Source organism: Macaca fascicularis, chromosome 9 (assembly GCF_037993035.2).
Source record: "Macaca fascicularis isolate 582-1 chromosome 9, T2T-MFA8v1.1".
In the NCBI taxonomy this organism is placed as follows: domain Eukaryota; kingdom Metazoa; phylum Chordata; class Mammalia; order Primates; family Cercopithecidae; genus Macaca; species Macaca fascicularis.
This window is the reverse complement of record NC_088383.1, coordinates 14,640,840-14,662,555: the sequence shown is the minus strand read 5'-3', so window position 1 is coordinate 14,662,555 and position 21,716 is coordinate 14,640,840. Positions and strand designations below refer to the sequence as shown.

The window sequence follows — 21,716 nt, the reverse complement described above, 5'->3', positions numbered from 1 at the left end:
GAGGATGGAGAAGGGGAACCAAGATGTTGAGAAGGCGTGTGTTACTGATCACCTGTAGGCAGAAGCGGGAGGCCAAGAGAGGAGGGGGGCAATGCAGAATGACTCCCAGGCTTCAGGATCCACCAGAGTGTGGACGCTGAGAGAAGAGGAGGTCTGGGAGTGACAGATGAGGGATGAGTGCAGCTCAGGACATGCAACGCTGCAGGCTTGATGGGACATCCAGGTGGCTGTGACTAGTAGGCCGTTGGGCATTCAATTGGAGCTCAGGAGTAGCAAGAATTTCCAAAGCATCACTGAACTAGAGACTGGACAGAGGGAGGAGGTTGGATTGGCAGTTGGCACACCAGGAGCTAGGAGTGAAGAGTTCATTTCCCAATCACGACGATCACGGTGAGATGCAGAGGCAGCTTCCGTTGCACGGGCCCTGAAGCTTACATAATTTGGGGCCCTCCTTAAGAAATGAATGTACAATCTGAATATAAAATTAAGAACAGGGGTTTGGCCGGGCAAGGTGGCTCACACCTGTAATCCCAGAAATTTGGGAGGCCGAGGCAGACAGATCACCTGAGGTCAGGGGTTCAAGACCAGCTGGCCAACATGATGAAACCCCATCTCTACTAAAAATACAAAAATTAGCCAGGCCTGCTGGGGGGGCATCTACAATCCCAGCTACTCAGGAGGCTGAGGCAGGAGAATCACTTGAACCCGGGAGGCAAAGGTTGCAGTGAGCTGAGACTATGCCACTGCACTCCAGCCTGGGCAACAGAAAGAGACTCCGTCTCCAAAAAAAAAAAGGGGGGGGGCCTTTGAAAAGCCCTGAGGGAAAGGAAAACAGCTCGGTTAACTTAGCTTCTAGGGGTGCCACCCCACCCCGCTAAGATGTCAGATGGAACTTAAAGGCAAGGCCGTGGACTAACTGGAGCCATTGGTAAGAAGGCTCAACTACAAGAAGACCTAAACGGGGCGCCTATTTCCTTTTCTTGCATTGCCAACCTCATCACCATTGTAAAAAGGCCATCTCTGTTATGTTTAAGGGACATATCAGTTTCTGGGACTACAAAAAGCCCACACCCTGATCCCAGGTCTCAGAATCTAAAAAGATGCACACACATGTGAATGCATATCGATGCAAGTCCACACCTAAGCCAAAAGTCTGTCTTCAGTGCCTCTGGACCAGTAGCTCTTAACCTCCACTGTACATCAGGAACTCATCTGAAGCCACTGGGATGTCTCGCCACAGCCCCCTGCAGGCCTACTGACCTGCACCTCCGACCAGGCCACTGAGCCTAGAAGAAGCCCCACAGGGATTCTGATGTATGCCTGGAGACAAGGACCACCGCTGGCAGCCCTCTGTGCTTTGAAAATTCAGACGTGGGGAAGGTCAGCCAGGCTCACTGGTGTGGCCAGTAGTGTCCCTGTACACCGAGGGCAGGGGAGGTCCCCCACGCAGGCCTCATGACTGGGTGAGCCATCTGGGAGGGGCAGTACTCTAGGGGATGCCGCTCCCTCCTGGCTCTGGTGCCTGGCACATCTCTGCCACCTCGAGCCTCCAGGGATGCTCAGGCAAGGGAGTGGCACTCTGCACTGTGCACCTGGAGGCTTCTGCAACAACAGCTGCATCTCCAGCCCAGGCAGCTGCTCCCGCCCGGCGGCAGACAGAGGCCCTCCCTGACACTCTGACCCAGTTCCAGCAGCTCTGTCACGTTGCACCAACACAAGAAGAGCCTGTGTTTAAGTAGAGGCAGTGGCAGGGGTGAGTCTGCTCCCTCTCCTTTGCAGAACTCAGAGGCGTCCACTGCCTGCACAGCTCCAACAGCATCATCAACCCGTCAGCTCAGCAGCCGCCTGGAGAATCCACTTAAGTATTTCCATATGACCTACCCCTCATCCCCCACAAAAAAGCCCAAACAAAAAAGGCATCGTGAAAGAGTGGCTGATGACTGTCCACAAAGGAGCACAACAGTAGCCTATCCCTCATTCTCCAGTTGCAAGCAGTTTGCCATCCTAGTTTCAGAGTCTGCCCTCAGTCACTTAATCACTACTCTGGAGCTTAGAGGCTCTTGAGGGGTGGAGTAAAACGCACGGGACCTCACCGGTGGCTCCGAGAGCAGAGGACATTTAACCCCCACACTCTGCTACCTGGATCTTCTAAAGAGACAGCCTCCTGGCCTTCGGAAGCACAGCCCTCAATGCAAGCTGCTGGAGTTTGTCAAAAAACCAAAAATCACAGCTTCATTGCCTGCAGGGTACACGTGTCAGGAAGAGCTAAACATGTGGGGACACCCTGCAGACTGAATTTCGGCTTTTGTGCATGTTCAGAAGAGTTCACAGATGTTGAACTTCTGAAGGCCAACTTCGGTAGTATTTTGGAACAACATAGATGGAAGAACAGCTCCCAGAATACCCTTTAAAAAGCAGCAAACAAGACGAAGAAAAATCAGAATCTACAATGCCTGCACATCCCCCAGAGTATCAGCCCTTGCTTGCATATATAAGTTCTTTTTAAGAGGTCAGGCAGAACCCTAAATACTATCTAAGGATAGGATGTAGAATATATATATATATATATATATATATATTTTTTTTTTTTTTTTTTTTTTTTTTTTTTTTTTTGAGATAAACTCTCAGTCTGTCACCCAGGCTGGAGTGCAATGGTGTGTGGTGCGATCTTGGCTCACTGCAGCCTCCACCTCCCGGGTTCAAGCAATTCTCGTGCCTCAGCCTCCCGAGTAACTGGGATTACAGGCATGCGCCACCACACCCGGCTAATTTTTGTATTTTTAGTAGAGATGGGGTTTCACCATGTTAGCCAGGCCGGTCTTGAACTCCTCACCTCAGGGGATTCCCCCTACCTTGGCCTCCCAAAGTGCTGGGATTACAGGCCTGAGCCACTGCGTCCAGCCAAGATGTAGAATTTTCTATAGGACATTCAATATCGCCTCATCAGCTCTCAGTAAATCTACTTCAGTCCTTCACACAGTGATGTTTCTCCCTCCCTCTTTGCCTTCCTCCCCACTTCTGAGCTTCTGTTCACACTCAAACGCCACATGACACTTGGGGACATGCCTTTGAGTGCTTTGTAGCTCTCCTCTCTCCTTTGCCATGGCTACGGTTGGAAGTCTTTCTGCACAGTTGTGAATGTAGCATCCAAGTACAGTGCTGACGGGATGTTACATATCTGTCTTGGCTCAGCAATGGTGAGAGAAGTAGAAAAATCACAGTAGCAAAAAAAAAAAAAAATTTTTTTTTTTTTTTGAGATGGAGTCTCGCTCTGTCTCCCAGGCTGGGGTGCAGTGGCATGATCTTGGCTCACTGCAACCTCTGCCTCCCGGGTTTAAGCAATTCTCCTGCCTCAGCCTCCTGAGTATCTGGGACTACAGGCGTGTGTCACCATGCGTGGCTAATTTTTTTTTTTTTTTTTGTATTTTTAATAGAGACAGGGTTTCACCATGTTGGTCAGGCTGATCTCAGACTCCTGACCTCAAATGATCCACCCACCTCGGCCTCCCAAAGTGATGGGATTACAGACGTGAGCCACCGCACCCAGCCAAAAAAACAAATCTTGCAGCAATTGTTTTACCCTATTTTATGCTAGTTACCGCATCCCATTTTAGCATGTGCATATGTGTGGGAATAGAAAGAAGCGCTGCTGAGGTGAGAGGCTCTGTATTTCACAAATTACGGTCCTACTGACCTCAGGAGACAATGAGACAGTGTCAGGTTGGCATTTAGGCACTGGAGGTAAATCCCAAGTTTCCTCTTAGTTTGCATTTATGGTTGAGTAAAGAGAGCCAGGCCATCGAAAAAGAAAAAACTGCCAGCTGTGTGAAGTGAGCGTCAATAGCAACATGTCTCAGACTAGGTATCCCACGGGTTTCGGGCAGTTGTGCTGGTACAAGCAAGAGTTTTACCTCTTTCTTCCCTGGAAATGTTTGAATGAAAATTAAATGCTATCTATTGAGGCATTGTTTATTAAATCTTGCAGAATCGGGGTCCCACGGGGCAGACATAAGTAAGTCTGGACAGAATCTGTCTCACATCCGGCTCCCTCTTTAGTGGAGGGGTCGTTACATTCCTTAGATTGATTGAAGCCCGAGAAAGCCTGAGAGCTCTAATCTCTGAAACAATCTGCCCTTGTTTGCAGCATCAGTAACTGAGGCATGGGGAGACCAGGGGCTCACACAGTCCTCAGACCTGCAGACAAACCAGCCATCTGATCATCGGGAGCCATTACACATGAAAGCAGAAAAGACTTTCCAAATGGACACTAAGAGTTAGAATAAAGAGTCCTCCAGCAGGCTGTATCTGAGGCTTTAAGCATTAGACAGCAAATATTGTGAAGCATGTGACTCCAAAAAACCCTCCCTTGTAAAGAATATTCAATATCTGTAAATCATCCTTAGAAATGCAGCCCAGATTTAATGACATCTCCCCCCTGGGAAGAAATAGCAACGTCAGTCCTTGTTACATATTCAGCAGACAGCATTTACTTATTTATTTGATGTGCAATTAGGGGGGCTTTTATGTACACTTAGATGCACAATTAGGAGCACTATGGGGTCCCCTCTGAGACATTAGGAGAAGGAACCAGAGTAAATGGCCTGCCCCCTGTCCCCAAGCAGCCAGTGTGGCTTCCTGTGATTTCTAAGGGTATTTCGGAAGCAGGCGCATTGGCTCTGGGAATTGATGCATTACTTTCCCTCCCCCGGATTAGTAAAGATTTTTGAATGAAATGAGATGATGAGGCAGGAAAGGAAAATAATATTTACAGGAAATATTCCATTAACTTGGTGTGGACTCCCGGCGGCATTGCCCTGCTAAATTATGCGGTGCGGCGGACGTTCTGCCTAGTGCGCCGCGGATTTATCGTTCTCTTCTGTCGGCGTCTGCCTGGCTCGCTTTCTCCTTGCTGGGCCTCTGACTTGGCCAGCCTGGGTGGCTGCCTCCCTCATTCCAGCATCTGCATTCCCGTTGGAAACCACACCCTGTGCACACCTGGGAGAAACACTTCACTTAATGCACTCAGCATTCTTAGCATTTTGCAGCTGCCCCTTACTCATTCCCGGTGTACTACCAAAGGCCCTTCTCCTGGTATGTTATCAGTCCTTCAGATCGCAGCACAGCACTGAGTCAATCTGGAAGCTTTCGATGCCTGTGGGTGACAGGTCCTGGCCTTGGGCATCTAGAGAGACTGGCCCCAAAGCTGCAGACCAGGCCTACTTGTGGGGGGCGGGGCGGGCTCAGAGATGGGGAAATTTGGGAGTAGGAGGTGGAGGGCATGGCGAGTTCCCAGAATCTGCTCCTTAAAAATAACTCTCCAGGGAAAAAAGGAATCATATTCTAAGAAAATTGAGATCTTCTTCTCAAAGCATCAGTCCTAGACATCCCCATTCTCAAATCACCAATATCAGACATGGCTGAATCATCTCCATTTGGAAGAGTAATCCCAAACTCTTAAGAACAGTCATCGGCTGGGCATGGTGGCTCACGCCTGTAATCCTAGCATTTTAGGAGGCCGAGACGGGTGGATCACTTAAGGTCAGGAGTTCAAGACCAGCCTGGCCAACATGACAAAACCCTGTCTCTACTAAAAAATACAAAAATTAGCTGGGCGTGGTGATATATGCCTGTAATTCCAGCCACTCAGGAGGCTGAGATGTGAGAATTGCTTGAACCCAGGAGGCAGAGGTTGCAGTGAGCCGAGATCACGCCAGTGCACTCTAGCCTGGGCGACAGCAAGACTCCACATCAAAAAAAAAAAAAAAAAAAAAAGGTAATCACCTGAAAGCCCTGAGCTGGCACTTAGAACTTCAGTACAGGGTGTTGAATATGAAATCCTCTCCAATAAAATGGCCCCCATATGAGTTTTCCTGGGGGAAAGTCAGACTTAGTGAGTTTCAGTGGAAACTGACTTGAGTTTGCCTCTGCTGATGATACAGAGACAGGACCATGAGTCCAGGAGGCAGGATACCAGCATTTCCTTGTGGGCCTGGCTGAGCAAGAGACTCAATGCACCAAGGCCGGTTTCTCTTTTCCCAGTGCTTCAAAGCAACCCTCTATCCCGCCCACCACAGGGGGGTTTATGATAATATGGGTTGCTATCAATATTGAATGAACTGCTTTAAAAAATAAAACTGAAGCACTAAACAAACATAAGGCATTTTCAATTGCAGACAACACTTTTGAAAGCATCCTCTGTATTCCTAGACTTCCCAGTTCTCTAAAACTCTAGGAGTTGTTGGTGAGGATGCGTGACTCTTCCTGCCTGGAAGTTCATTCACTTGTTCAGTAAATGTTGTCTGAGTGCCTGTTGGGTACCAGGTCCTGCTCTTGGCTCTGTAGATACTGTAGAGAGTGAACAAGAGAGACTAGGTCCCTGCATGCACAGAGCTTATAATCTAGTGGGGAAGGTGGTCAAATTTATTTATTAAAGAAATCGACAGCAATAGTGTTCGAGCGCTAAATTCTCTTATCCAAGTACTAACCAGGCCCGACCCTGCTTCGCTTCCGAAATCAGACAAGATCAGGTGCATTCAGGGTGGTATGGCCATAGGCCAGAGAGTTGAATGCTATGAAGACAATAAATCAGAGTAAGGAAGAGTGGGAGGGGTGATGGATGGTCAGGAGGGGTCTCTCAGAGCTAGGACCATTTCGGTGACTCTCTACTCCTAAGCGTTGTACATATGATTCCCTGGGAAGCAGTCTGAGATGGACTCGCATGCAGGAAGTTTACTGGGGTGTGCTCTGGGACTAACAACAAATGGGAAAGTAAAGGAAGCAGAACCAGGCAGAGAGAGAAGCTGAGCTGTGATGCAGTCCCAACATGGCATCCCTCAACCTAGACGAAACTCTGAAGCTAGAACAACCCTTGGAGCCATTGCCATCGCTGTTGAGGCTGGGGGCCAAGCCTTACCCCTCAGCATTAACCAATCGTTAGATCCAAGTGACCCCCTTGGCGAGAGGGTGTAAACCTTGGACAAGGTCTGTAGCTGACCTCAGCTCTGTAGCTGAGACAAATTCCAGGAGAGGGCATATGTCCTTTAATCCTGCAGGGAGAAAGAGGCTGGTCAGTGCTGCATGGTATCTTCTACAGCAGTGGTTCTCAGTGTGGTCCTTGGACCAGCAGCATCTTCATCATGTGGAAATGCGTTAGAAATGCAAACTCTAGCCAGGTGAGGTGGCTCACACGTATAATCCCAGCACTTTGGGAGGCTGAGGCAGGTGGATCACTTGAGGTTAGGAATTCGAGACCAGCCTGGCCAACATAGTGAAGCCCCAACTCTACTAAAAATACAAAATTAGATGAGCGTGGTGACGTGCGCCTGTAATCCCAGCTACTAGGGAGGCTGAGGCAGTAGAATCACTTGAACCTGGGAGGCAGAGGTTGCAGTGAGCCAAGATCATGCCATTGCACTCCAGCCTGGGCGACAGAGTGGGACCCTGTCTCAAAAAAAAAAAAAAAAAGCAAACTAACGGCCAGGCTAGGTGGCTCACACCTGTAATTCCAGCACTTTGGAAGGCTGAGGCAGGAGGATGATAGGAGTTGGAGACCAGCCTAGGCAACATAACGAGACCTCATCTCTGCACATAATACACATACAAAATACAAAAGTACAAAGGATTAGTCCCAGCTACTCCGGAGCCTTGAGGAGGTTGAGGCTGCAGTGAGCCAAGATCACGCCACTACACTCCAGCCTGGGCAACGTAGCAAGACTCCATCTCAACAAAACAAAGAAATGCAAACTAAGGATTCCCGCCTGAGACTTATGAACTCAGAAACTCTGAGGATGGGACTCTGCAGTCTAATTCCACAAGCCCTGAAGGTGACTTGAGCACAGGCAGTGAAGCTCAAGGCCCACTGCTCTGCATACAGGCAGTTAACGAGGACCTTTCTATGGGATCCTGCTTCGTTGTTTTGTTGTTATGAAGACATTTTAGTCTGAGTTAAAATCAAATTCTTTCCTAGAGCAGTTACACTTTTAAACAAAAAGAGAGAGACGTTTTATAAATTCATGACCTCCATATCCACTCCAAGGCCCAAAGCAGAATTTTCTTTTTTCTTTTTTTTTTGGGGGGGGGGGAGAGGGTCTCACTCTGTCTCCCAGGCTGGAATGCAGTGGTGCAGTCACACCTCACTGCAGCCTTGACCTCCCAGGCCCAAGCAATCCTCCCACCTCAGCCTCCCTAGTAGCTGAGGCTATAGGCGTGTGCCACACACTCAGCTAATTTTTGTAGTTTTTTGCAGAGACAGGGTTTTGCCATGTTGCCCAGGCCCCCAAAGAAGAATTTTCTTGACCAAAGAATTTTGACACTAACTCACTTCCATATTTTAGAAAGTCGTGATTAGCAATTTATTTAACCTCTCTGTGCCTCTCTTTTTGTATCTGTGAAGTGGGGACTAAGAGACACAGAATGGATGTAGTCTAATTTTACCCATCTCGAGTAAGTTTACTTGTCACAGAGTTTCTCGGTCCCCAGGATAGAAGTGGCATTGGCCTTGATGTCGCAAATATTGTTACAGTCGCTTATGCTGAAAACAAGAGGCGGCATGGCCTTGAAAAGCAAATAACGCCTCTTTGTGAAGAGGGTTAATTTTTTTCTTGGTCACTGGATCTGGGAAGCCAGGGTTCCTCGGTTCCCACAGGGTCCTGGGAAGGCCATCCTGAGCCTGGTCTGAGTAAGCCAAGCTTCCAAGGGCACCAGCCTGTATCTTCTTGTGTTCTTGTTGAAGCCCATGCTGGTGTCAGACTGTCACCTTTGAGGAAGGTTGACCTGTCTATGAACAGAAAAAAAAAAAAAAAGCATTGCCCTGTCCAGGTGAATAATTCTTAGAGAGCATCTATTGCATGAGAGTAATTAATCTGGAAAGTTACAGGAGGGGAGGAATGTTAAGTATCCCCTAAAGAGGGGCAGGTCTAAATCTCTCCCAGGGTGACTTGCTTGGAGGCACCTCCTGGAAGGGGTACATTCAAGCTCCAAGAATTTCCCCAAGTTGTCCCTGAGGTCAGTCTCCAGGCCTGACATACCCTTGGGGTGCCACATGCCTGCCCCCTGCCCCCTGCCATTATTTTCAGGATATCTGACCCAGTAGTCAAGACATCTCACAATTCTACACAATTGTGAGTCACTTCCCTGGGCCTCAGTTTTCTTAAGTTGGTTGATGGGATGATCAGGAATCTTGAGGTTGAAGGAATCTTAAAACTAGAAACAAAGAGAAATAAAACAAGGTAAATAAAGCAAGCTCATTTTAAAGCCAGAGGGGAGTCATGAATAAAAGAAAGGATGAAAATCAACAGTTTTCCAGAAGAAAGCGGTAGGAGGGGAAAATGCCGATTTCTAGGTAGGTAACCCCTCGTCTGTCCTTGGCTCCTGTGGAGCCAATGCTCAAGCTAGATCTAATTAAATAACCGAAAGCAGTTTTTCTACTGCAGCTGATATGCCTTTGGGGATATGTGGTCTCTCAGGATTCATCTGCTTCCCACACAATGCCTGGTCTCCTCGACTTGCTGTTCTTCCTGCCCCCGAAAAGGCACGTGGACCAGCACTAAGAAAGGTCATATAAACAGCCACGTTGATTGTGTGGACAGTAGGAGTCAAACACAACACTTAGTATTTATAACATGCAAATAAACACCCAGTCAGATGACGTAGCAGCTGCCCTGAGACTGGCTGGCTTCTAAACAACTCTACAGATGCAGATTCCCACTACTCAGGGAGCCCCGTTGACCTTGGATGCAATTTGAAGAAGCAAATCAAAACCAAATGCTATGGTTGGATCCCAAACCACTGCAGAGGAGCATCCAATAGCCTCACTCGCTCCAAAAGAAGCCATGAACCAGTCGTGACTTATGAACAGATCTGGTTTCTCTGGCTGAAAAACAGAAGATTTGCTAGTATAATAAGAACATCGACCACCTGGGACTCGAAAGACAAATCTCTTTTATCTCCCACTGTTCCTTTGAACGTGTTCTTCCCTTGTCTCTCGGTAAAAACACAGGCGGTCTGATGACTTTTCTGATCCCTCCCGGGTATTACAGAGTCAACCAGTCATTTTAAATAGCAAAATAAGCTTTTATTAAGAAATTAGAGTGTCCAGTTCTTTATGACAATCAGAGCTTCAAACTTGCTGTAAAGTTGCTGTAAAGTTAAATCTCTCCGTTCTCCCATCTGAGCTCCATCCCCGCTTCGGTTCATCTGATGTCAGGGGACACCTATTAAACTCTCCAGGTAACCCTAATGAACCCTCTCTTTCCAGGTTCAAGGAGAACGGTCCATCTTCCACCTTCTCCCTGTGGGTAGCAGAGAGTTCACAGAACATCTCCCTCTCAAGAACCTCTCTAAAAATGACCTCTCAGTTTCCACCCTCCTAAACATTTTATGCCCCAATTGTGGGTAAGGGATTTTTGGGGTCATCTAACCAGAAGATTTTTTTCAAATTGTGATAAAATGCACACAACATAAAATCTATCATTTTAACCATTTTTCAGTGGCCACTTCAGTAAGGTATATTCCCATCATTGTGCAACAGATCTTCAGAACTCTTGTCATCTTGCAAAGCTGAAACTTGACCCATGAAACAATAACTCCTCTTTCCTCTCCCCCATCTGCTGGGAACCATCATTCTACTTTCTGTTTCTGTGAGTTTGAACACTCATGTAAGTGGAATCAAAGTTATTCGTCTTTTAGTAACCATAGGGTTTTAATATCCAAACCAAGATAGCACTACAAATGAAGAGGGGCATTAGTGAATAATTACCCCATGATAGCAAACAAACCAGGGCTGTTACTGGCAAACAAAGGCACATGATGACCTAGCTAACCAGCATAGGGATGTAGCTAACCAGCATGGTGACCTAGCTAACCAACATAAAAACCTATCTAACCAGCATGGAGACCTAGCTAACCAACACAGGGACCTAGCTAACCAGCATGGTGACCTAGCTAACCAGCATGGAGATCTGTCTAACCAGCATGGTGACCTAGCTAACCAGCATGGAGATCTGTCTAACCAGCATGGTGACCTAGCTAACCAGCATGGAGATCTATCTAACCAGCATGGAGACCTAGTTAATCAGCATGGTGACCTAGCTAACCAGCTCTTGGCCCCTCGCTTTTTAAAAAACTTCTCCTATGGAATGGTCTGCTCATGGCCCTCTCTAGTGATACTGCTCATCATAAAGTGTCAGCTGGGACTTCCAGTTATCCTGTGACTCTAGTTAGGCAGCGGTGAAGTTACTCACAGACAGCATAATTCATGACAAACCTGTGCAGGTGAGAATCAAACCAGTGACTGGGGAGACTTCAAAGAACCCCAGTGAGGCCAGCCACAGTGGCTCATGCCTGTAATCTCAACATTTTGGGAAATTGAGGCAGGAGGATTGCTTGAGGCAAGGAGTTCAAGACCAGCCTGGACAACATAGAGAGACCCTCGACTCTACAAAAAAAAAAAGAAAATTTTTTTAAATTAGCTGAGTATGGTGGTGCATGCTTGTAGTCCCAGCTACTTGTGAGGCAGAGGTGGGGGGATTGCTTGAGCCCACGAATTCGAGGCTGCAGTGAGCTGTGATCACATCACTGCACGCCAGCCTGGGCAACAGAACAAGACCCCAAGTCAGAAAACAAAACAAACAAAAAGCCCTGGCCAGTGAAATAGTTCATCCAACCACCCAATTCTTTCTCTCTAGCTTTTCTAACAGATGTTTCTGCTGGCTGCACAGGATTTTGCAGATCTCTTCACCAATGCTTATAATCTTTCTGGAAGGTATACACTGGCATCTGCTGCACTGAATGGGGTCCCTGTACCCCCTGGAGTGAGCACAGCCTTGTCTTGGGTGTCTCTTCTCTGGCCTTTGAACAGGAAGGTCAAGAGCCAGAGGAGCTCTGCCCTGCAGCCTCTCCCGGTCCTCATGTTTGACTGGAAACCAAACCCCAGCCCTACCTTTAATGAGCATTAGAAGTCACAGTAGAGTGAATTTCCTCTGTATGTGTGTGTGTATTTTTAGGCATGCACCTGTGTATTTTTAAGTACATAATTGAGTTTATGTTTAAGGTTTGAAAACCCATTTAAAAAATGGATCTCTGGCCAGATCTGTGAGAGAGTGCTTGCCCATCCCCAAGGGAGAAGAACAGCACCCTAAGGTGCCGCTGCCCCAGCTGCCCTGGTGCTGACAGGCTGGAAGAAGTGAGTTGCCCTCTGTAGTGACCCCCAGAGCAGATGTGAGAAGATGGCCCTAGTGGGAGAGCCATCTGACAAGGGTGGGGGAGCTTTTCATGGACAAGGGATGCCACTAAAAATTAGGGATCCTCTGTTTTATCCTGCACTGCTAGCTCCTTTTAAATAATGAGTCTTATTGAGTTCTTTTTCTCTTGAGACAGAGTTTCGCTCTATCACCCAGGCTAGAGTGCAGCGGCGCAATCTCGGCTCACTGCAATCTCTGCCTCCTGAATTCAAGTGATTCTCCTGCCTCAGCCCCCTGAGTAGCTGGGACTACAGGTGCCTGCCACCACGCCTGGCTAATTTTTGTATTTTTAGTAGAGATGGGGTTTCACCATGTTGGACAGGCTGGTCTCGAACTCCTGACCTCAAGTGATCTGCCCACCTAAGCCTCCCAAATTTCTGGGATTACAGGCATGAGCCACCGGGCCTAGCCAGAGTTTCATTGAGTTTTAATCAAAGACTGTCTTGTGATCTGTGATTAATCTAGACTAGGATTCAGTAGGCAAAAGAGCAGAAGGCCACAAGAGGAGCACCTTGTCACTGTCCATTTCTCCCCATCCCCCAAAGCCCAAGGCACCCACTCATCTACTCTGTGTCCCTATGGATTTGCCTATTCTGGACATTTCCTAGAAATGGAACCATATAGCATGTGGCCATTCATGTCTGACTTCTTTCACTTAGCAAACGTTTGCAAGGTTCATCCCTGTTGCAGCATGCATTAGTACTGTATTCCTTTTTTAGGGCTGCATAATATTCCATTGTCCTCTGATGTTTATTTCAGCATTTTCTACACTTGTACAGCAAACACAGACGCACAAATGATGCCCCTGACTTCTGTATCTGCAGTCATGCTTTTCCCTCACATACCTGCCCAGCTTTGCCCCTGGTTTCTTTCTGATATTGACTCGATGTCACTTTACCAAGGCCTTCCCTGGCTACCTTGTTAACAATGAGAAACCCTGCCCTATCCTTCCCTGGTTCACATTTGTGCTTCAAACCTGTTATCCTCTAACTTACTGTATGTACCATGTCGTTTTCTTATTTATTTCTTATTTATTTGCCCACCTCTCCCCTTCATAAGAATGTACAGGATACACTGCTGTATCCTCAGTGCCTGACGCAGTGCCGGGTTCATGGTAGATACCCAACACGTGGTTGTTGAATGGATAAAAGTCACCGGAGCAGAATATCTAATCACTTGTTGCCACCCACTGCTAATTTTACAGACTCCTCCATACGTCTGTGGATAGTGGCCTCATAGGTTGATGCATTAAGAACATAACTGGGGCCAGGTGCAGTGGGTCGCGCCTGTAATCCCAGCACTTTGGGAGGCTGAGGTAGGCGGATCACCTGAGGTCAGGAGTTTGAGACCAGTCTGGCCAACATGGTGAAACCCTGTCTCTACTAAAAATACAAAAATTAGTTGGGCTTGGTGGCACGCACCTGTAGTCTGAGCTACTTGGGAGGCTGAGGCAGGAGAATTGCTTAAACCCAGAAGGCAGAGGTTGCAATGAGCCAAGATCGCACCACTGTACTGCAGCCTGGGTGACAGAGCAAGACTCTGTCTCAAAAAAGAACATAACTCATCTAAGGAAGGGTTGCAGAGAGCTCCACATAGCGAGCAGGACAGTTGGGAGGAGAATGGAGGAGAGGGACTGACTTTTTAAACAGCTTAGGTTTGCTGACGAAAAAATGAAAAGCATAAAAAAATTGCTCCCATCTGGGCTTTCCTTTGATTTTATTTTTGTCTGTAGCACCAAAAAAACACAGAATAATGAGGATATCGTGAGTGAATTGCTGGAGTACTGCAGACCCTTGAATAATTCTGGTTAATCTAGACTTCCTTCTTTCTTCTAAGGATCTGTTCAGTTGGGAAACCCTGCTTGTCGACTTCTAGTAACCTCTTTGTCTTGGCCAGTCCTAACAGCTTGTTTCTGCTGAACCAGCCAATACTTAGGAAGCTGTGTAAGGCTTTTTTTTGGTTTTTTTTTTTTTCCGTTCTTCTTCTTAATGAGTTTGATTCAGAGGGGAAGCCCACGCTGGACTGACCTTCCGGAAAATGTAAATCTGTTTAACACCAAACCTTACACAGCCAGAACGTGCTGTGCCCAACTCTGCCTGCCCGCCTCGGGCTCTGCATCGGCACCTGCAGGTGGGGTTCAAGGGTGTTACAGCCAGGGTCCTACCTGCCCGGGGTCATTCTTGACCGTCTCAAGCAAACAGACAACTTCTAGGCAACGTGATTTGTAAAGATCTGATCTCTAGGTTGGGAGTAGGCTTCCGGTTTGAGATCGTGAGCTGCTGGAATCATAGACTTCCCCAGTTCACCTCGGAAGAGCAGAGTTCCAACAGAGCAGCCAGAAAGAAGGGCTACGGCTCCTCGGCTGTGGCTCTTACCATCGTCCCTCCCTGAGCTCACCCTAACTGCCATTTCCCCATTATTGTGTATCGCAGTTTAGAAATGTATCTTTAACAAGATATTTGGGTTCAGCCACTGGAGGTTCCTCACATGGTGAGAATAGCATGGAGTTGAGCAGACAGAGGAGGGCTCAAGTATCACCTCCCACCATGTGTCATCTGTGTGACCTTGAGAAGGTGACTTAATCTCTCTGAACTTCAGTTGTCATAATATCTAATATCTCAAAAAGCTCTTCATTCATTCATTCATTCATTCATTCCTTCACTCAACAGACAACTATTGAGTGCCTCATATGCCCCCAGGTACATGCTAGGTGCCAGGAAAACATACTCAAGGAAATGTAATGTAAGTCTGGTTGAGGAAGACATTAGAGCAAAAAAAAACCATTACAGCGCCAAATGAGCATTGCTTTGGCTGACGTATGTGTATGAATATCTGGGAGAGCTGGCCCAGACCAGGGCTGGGAATTTTGGGAGGCTTGGGACAGCCCTGGTGAAAACAAAGTTGTTTAAGGCAGGCTGCGCGGAGTACAAGCCTCAGCTTCCTCCTCTGCTTCCGCCCCTCCTTTTCCCCGCAATTCAGTCTCCCCAAGTCAGTCTGCGCACTGCAGAAGCCCTCTGGGGGAAAGAGCAGAGCTCTAAATAGGACCAGCCCTCCTGGAAAGACAGAAAGTCTAGATCTGAAGTCCTCACTTCTTTCTGGAAGGAGACCTCGCGGAGCAGATACCAAATTCTCCCGCAAGAGGATCCATAGAGAGAAAGGCCCCAGCTGCAGATACCGTGGCCCGGCCACAGCCCCCTGCATGCCTCAGGTCAAGCTGAAAAGTCACGCCCTCCAAGCGGAAGTCCAGGCTGCAGCGGGGCAGGCCCACCGCCTCCCATCTCTGCTGGCTGCTGCCACAATTGCAGAGCAGCTGGCGAGACCGCAAGCCTTCCTTCTCCCAGCAGCAGCCTGACTTGAAAAGCAAACCCCAAACCCCTGGCCTGATGCCCACTCACCCGCCTCACTCCCTGGCACCTTCCAACCAGGGGAACCTGGAGCTCACACATGAAGTCACAGCACCAGGCGATCTGCCTCGCTTCTGGTGCCCACCGAAACCAAAGTCTGCCAGACAACAGCGCTGGGACCTCTCCCCTCCCCAGCAGGATGGGCCGGCTCTGGAAGCACAAGGTGTTCCAAAGTGCAAACAAGCTGCTTTTAAATTATTGTTCCCAAAAGCCAAAGCCCTTGCTGGTTTGCTTGCTTGCTTTTTTCTTTCTTTGCCTCACACAGATATCGCTAGGGTAGAGTATTGACATTTATTTTTCTTTTTGTTATGCGTGATAAAGCACGGTGTTAGTTGTGAGTGTATGCCTGTATTTCCCCGCAGAGCTGGTTGCCAGTCTATTTTCTTCATCCCATCCCCACCTTCCATTCAGTCCGATGACCTCCACAGAGGAAATCCGGATGTCTGTATGATGCCACATCTCTGGACCAGGCATAAGAGAAATGCCAACTGCCAACCTCCCCGCCACCCCTGGGAAAAAAAAAAACAAAACAAGAACAACAGGTTTCTCCCTAAAGCCTGCCCTCCAAAGTAGTCAAAACCTGAGCCGGGCATGGTGGCCCACGCCTGTAATCCCAGCACTTTAGGAGGCCGAGGCAGGCAGATCACTTGAGGTCAGTAGTTCGAGACCAGCCTGGTCAACATAGTAAAACCCCGTCTCTACTAAAAATACAAAAATTAGCCAGGCATGGTGACTCATGTCTGTAATCCCAGCTACTCGGGAGGCTGAGGCGGGAGAATTGCTTGAACCCGGGAAGTAGAGGTTGCTCTGAACCGAGATTATGCCACTGCACTCCAGCCTGGGCAACAGAGCAAGACTCCATCTCAAAAATAAAAAAATTTAAAAAGATAACTTTACACCAGTCTGGAAAGAGAGGTCTTGGCCAAAGCAGGTGAAATGGCCTACCATCGTTTTCTCCCCAGATGTACGAAGTATTTCTCAGATTGATTTATTCCCCTTTGAAGCATCCCAGTGAGGTCTGTCATAGCAGGCATAATTAGCCTTAGCTTTTTTTTCAAGGAAAGACTGGAGCACAGAGAGGTTAAGCCACACATCACTGGGTCACAGTGCTCATTGCTAGAAAAACCAAAGCTAGACCCAGATATTCCAAATCACTGGGCAACCTCAGCCTATCAACCCACTGACCCCAGCCAGTCCCTCAGGGCACTCTGAGCAGGGAAGGAATTACATCAGGGGGCAGAGGATAGGAAAGGAAAAACAATTCCAGCTTCTCTTGAAAGTATTTACATTCACCAAAGCTTTATGGTAAAGTCTTTCTGCAAGAAAAGGCAAAATACACACAAAGAAAATAATACAGAGAGAGGCCTCTAGGGAGAGGAAATCAAGTCCAATGGTGAAAAACAAAATGGCCTGCGTCTCAATGGGCTTGTTAAGTACTTGTTAACCTCTTTCTCTCTTTTCCCCTAGTAATGACTCTTAAGCCAAAGGAAGCTAAGAGGTTTTTGATGGGTTAAAAAGAGGCCATCCATTAAGGGGTCAAGGCCCGGTGCTCTGGGTATCTGTCACCGAAGGAACAAAATCAATTTAGAGCTCGCTTGTCTGACAAGGAGGAAGACGCAATTGGCCGGAAGAACATCTTGATTCCATTAGGCCTGGCTGCAGAGAAAAATCAGCCATTGTCTGCTGTGCTGGGTGTGTGGCCGTCTCTGAAGAAAAGAGATGCTTCTTTCAGTGCAGGCGATGGAGGACATCCTCAGACCCATTTAGGAGGCCAATGATCCGCTGTCCTTGTTTGGGTATTCGGGAGGGCCTGATACGTTCCCATTATAGCCCACTCTGTTCTGTATAAGACCGAGTCATCTTACAGTGGGATACTTCTTTCGCAGGGTGAAGGCTTTGAGATTAGAAGTCTTCACAGGAAAATGGTCAAAACTGACTCTGGTCAAGATTGCAGTGGATGGAGGAATTGGCCAATAAGATTAGGAATAAACAACCCCAAAGAGAATACAGTAAACTCCAGCACACATGAATGAATGGGGGCCCTGGGTCCGGCTTGTGCTTGCACTGTAAACAATCCAATTTGACAGGAAACAGTTTTTGCAATGCTCATGACACCATGTGAGTTGTCTTTCAAAAAAAATTACACAGACCTGTACTTTGTGCTGATATGTGTTCAAAGTATTCATAACTTATGTTTTACGTTAAGAATAATATTGGCATGTAATTGACGGAGGGGAATGCATACAATCATAGTATTTCTTTTTTTTCTTTTTCTTTTTTTTTTTTTTTTTTTGAGATGGAGTCTCTCTCTGTCACCCAGGCCAGAGGGCAGTGACGCATCTCAGCTCACTGCAACCTCCGCCTCCCGAATTCAAGCAATTCTGCTGCCTCAGCCTCCTGAATAGCTGGGATTACAGACGCATGCCACCATGTCTTGCTAATTTTTGTATTTTTGGTAGAGACGGGGTTTCACCATGTTGGCCAGGTTGGTCTCAAACTCCTGACCTCAGATGATCCACCTGCATCAGCCTCCCAAAGTGCTGGGATTACAGGCATGAGCCACTGTACCAGTCTCATATTATTTATCGAGCACTATGTACCAGGCACCATTTTAAGCATTTAATATATATTAATTCGTTAATACAGCAGCCCTATGAGAAAAGTGCTATTATTCCTGTCATTTCAAATATGAAAAAAACAAAGACACAAATTCAATTGCTGAGAATACACAGCCGGTAAGCAGCAGACAGTATGACGTTGAAAACCATGCTTCTAATCCATGATCTTCTGTATTGTCTCCCATCGGTAGGAAATGTTTAAATCAAGCTACTTTATTTTTCAATTCCAAAGAATTGCAGCTTGACATTCTCTGGATTTACAATGCTGACCTTCAGCCCATGCACAGAATGTAAGAATGCCCACACACCCCCTCGTTTTAGAGAGGATGAAGCCCTGATGGAGAGGGCCTTACAAAGTCATAGCTAGAACTGAGGGCTCTTGGCCTCCCACCCAGGGTTCTTGCTCCTAAAAATGAAAATCACAACAATCAGGAGTAAACAACAGTCATGAGTACTGATTATTTGAGACAAAAGCATGAGATATATGTGAATGAGGCAGCGCGGCACTATTTTTTTTATTTTTTATTTTTGAGGCAGAGTCTTGCTCTGTCACCCAGGCTGGAGTGCAGTGGCACCATCTCCGCTCACTGCAACCTCCACCTCCTGGGTTCAACTGATTCTCCTGCCTCAGCCTCCCAAGTAGCTGGGATTACGGGCATGTGCCACCATGCCCGGCTAATGTTTTGTATTTTTAGTAGAGACGGGGTTTCACCATGTTGGTCAGCCTGGTCTCGAACTTCTGACCTCATGATGGGACGCCCCCCCCCACTCGGCCTCCCCAGGTGCTGGGATTACAGGTGTGAGCCACCACACACAGCACTTCTGTAGAGTTTTCAAAGGCTGATACAGAAACCAGAGATGGTTTTAAGCTCCATCATGGATTCCTGTAGCATGAATACAAGCTACTTGAGGTATGTCTTGTCTTCCCAAGTAGATTGTAAGCTCCCTACAAATATAAACGTGTATTAAGCACCACGTGTTTCCTCTTGCCTATTAGAACAGGCCAGTACAAAGTAGATGACTACTACATGAATGGTTGGAAAGGGAATGGGAATTTGATGCTCCTAAAACCCAAGGGCCTTGCCTCTGTCTTCTTTTTTTGTAAAAAGTGAAATATACTGAATGCCTATAGAACTGATAGAAAAAAAAAAACCTCTGACACATGATTTCAACCCACTAAAAACATATACCTGGGCTGGGCGCGGTGGCTCACGCCTATAATCCCAGCACTTTGGGAGACTGAGGTGGGTGGATCATGTGAGGTCAGGAGTTCGAGACCAGCCTGGCCAACATGGTGAAACCCCGTCTCTACTAAAAATACAAAAATTAGCCAGGCATGGGGGCGGGCGCCTGTAACCCTAGCTACTCGGGAGGCTGAGGCAGGAGAATCGCTTGAACCCGGGAGGCAGCAGAGGTTGCAGTGAGCCAAGATCATGCCACTGCACTCCAGCCTAGAAGATACAGTGAGACTCTGTCTCCAAATATATATATATAATATATATGTATATATGTATATATTATAGATGTGTATGTGTGTGTGTATATATATATATACCTACTTCTGTTCCTTCTTAGAACCGGCTGTGCTCCAATAGCAAAACCTTACCAGGGCGCATGGGATCCAGTCCTCTGAGAGCACAGGCTTGGGGCTTTCTGGGTGCTCTCACATTTTAAATTCCATCTGATTCAGGTTCAGTGACTCCTTTCTGTTGCCCTGCAGCCCTCTAGATGTGTAACAACTCATTTGTATTTGCTGAAAATGTAAATCCACCCAAAGATTTGCAAGTGCCCGTCTGCTGCACAAAGTAAAAAGGGCAGAAATGAAATAAGGAAGTGAGTTTTTCAGTTTGTATGTTTCCTTCTGAGCTTGGAGATTCTTCATGTCCATGCTCTATGTAAGAAGAATTAGACCTAATTCTTCTTATATAGAGACCCAGAACAAGAAGCTTGAAACAACTTTGTTCTCATTCATTGTCAGAGCTTCATGGTGTGTTAGAAAGAGTCCAGGACCAGAAGTCACAAGATGTGGGTCCCGACATCAATTACTTATTTAACCTCTGCCAATCCCTTAACCTCTCTCTCCTGAGGTTACTTTATCTGTGCAAGGAGGAGGTGGACCAGATGGCTGCTGTGATTCTGTGTAATAGGCCCCCTGGATGAAGCAGGAAGTTACTCATAGGGAGGTCATTAAGAAGCTTGGTGACTCAGCCTCAGGGACAGCGGGGGAAGACGAGGTTCTCCAAAGTCCTGGTCAAGCATCAGAGCCACTAGACGGAGCTTCCTCTCAAGCGTCTATTTCCGCATCGTCCTGGGAGCTCGCCCACTACTCCACATGCAGTCCCAGCTCTCCATAAATGCTGGCTGGGGAGGAAGTCCAGTGGAGCCAAAGCCCCTTCCTCTGCCCCAACCTTCAGCCAAACACAGGAAGTGGGAATCCAGCAGGCCAGCTAATAGAAACCAGTAACTCGTCCCTGCTCATTAAGTACTTAGAGAGGACCCTGTTGCGTTCAGGGCTCAAAGGCAATATTTATGACCCACTCTTGTTTGCACTCCGTGGATAAATGTTTCCCACCTCCTATTTTCATACATGAAGATACTGAGTCCCAGAACGGGAAAGTGGAGGACCTACGATCGCATTGGGAATCACAGCAAGTCTAGGTCAGAAACTAAGAATCCACATCCAGTATCAGCCAGTCCCAACAACAGGGACAGATATAGTCTAAAGGAAGCCACATCTTGGTGGTTCCAAGTTTTGTTCCGTGCGAGCCCAGATCATCCAGGCTGTTTGTTTTGTTTTGTTTTGTTTGAAATGGAGTCTCACTGTGTTACCCAGGCTGGAGTGCAGTGGTAAGATCTCGGCTCACTGCAACCTCTATCTCCTGGGTACAAGCAATTCTCCTGCCTCAGCCTCCCGAGTAGCTAGGATTACAGGCATGTGCCACTACGCCTGGCTAATTTTTAGTAGAGACAGGATTTCGCCATGTTGACAAGGCTGGTCTCGAACTCTTGACCTCGAGTGATTACCCAACATTGGCCTCCCAAAGTATCGAGATTACAGGCGTGAGCCACCACACCTGGCCCAGGCTGTCCTTCATCACAATTGTTGTGTTTTAGTCTTTGGATGAAAGCTACTGAGTATTGAAGCATTGCTGTATAGAAAACTAGAGGAAGCCAGGACTCCAAGGATAGAAAGAAAGAATACTTGTTATCATTTACCATATAAAAGGAAAGCCAGGCCATGGTGTAGGACGAAAAAGATTTGCTATTTTACTTTCTACCTACAGTCATATTGTAGCTCATTTGTAAAAATCATTCCACTTGTAAAGTTAACCATCCATTAGTCAGTAAGAGCTGTTCCCACTAATTGGTGGACTCCTGGGGAAAGCAACATAGTTAGAGGTTAGTGTAATGGCCCAGGTGCCCTTGACTTCTATTTCTGGTTCCTTCACTTACTT

At 47.2% G+C, this 21,716-nt stretch overlaps 1 protein-coding gene and 1 long non-coding RNA gene across 28 annotated transcripts in view; one reads left to right on the top strand and one right to left on the bottom strand.

Moving 5' to 3' along the window:
• The window catches only part of FRMD4A (FERM domain containing 4A), a 693,055-nt gene that overhangs the window by 603,535 nt on the left and 67,804 nt on the right, over positions 1 to 21,716 (top strand). The window lies entirely within an intron of this gene.
• LOC141407651 (uncharacterized) lies at positions 10,051 to 15,742 on the bottom strand. The gene is made up of 2 exons (XR_012417486.1): positions 15,635 to 15,742; positions 10,051 to 10,289 (listed from the first exon to the last, which is right to left on the bottom strand). It is a non-coding gene; the product is annotated as an uncharacterized lncRNA (long non-coding RNA).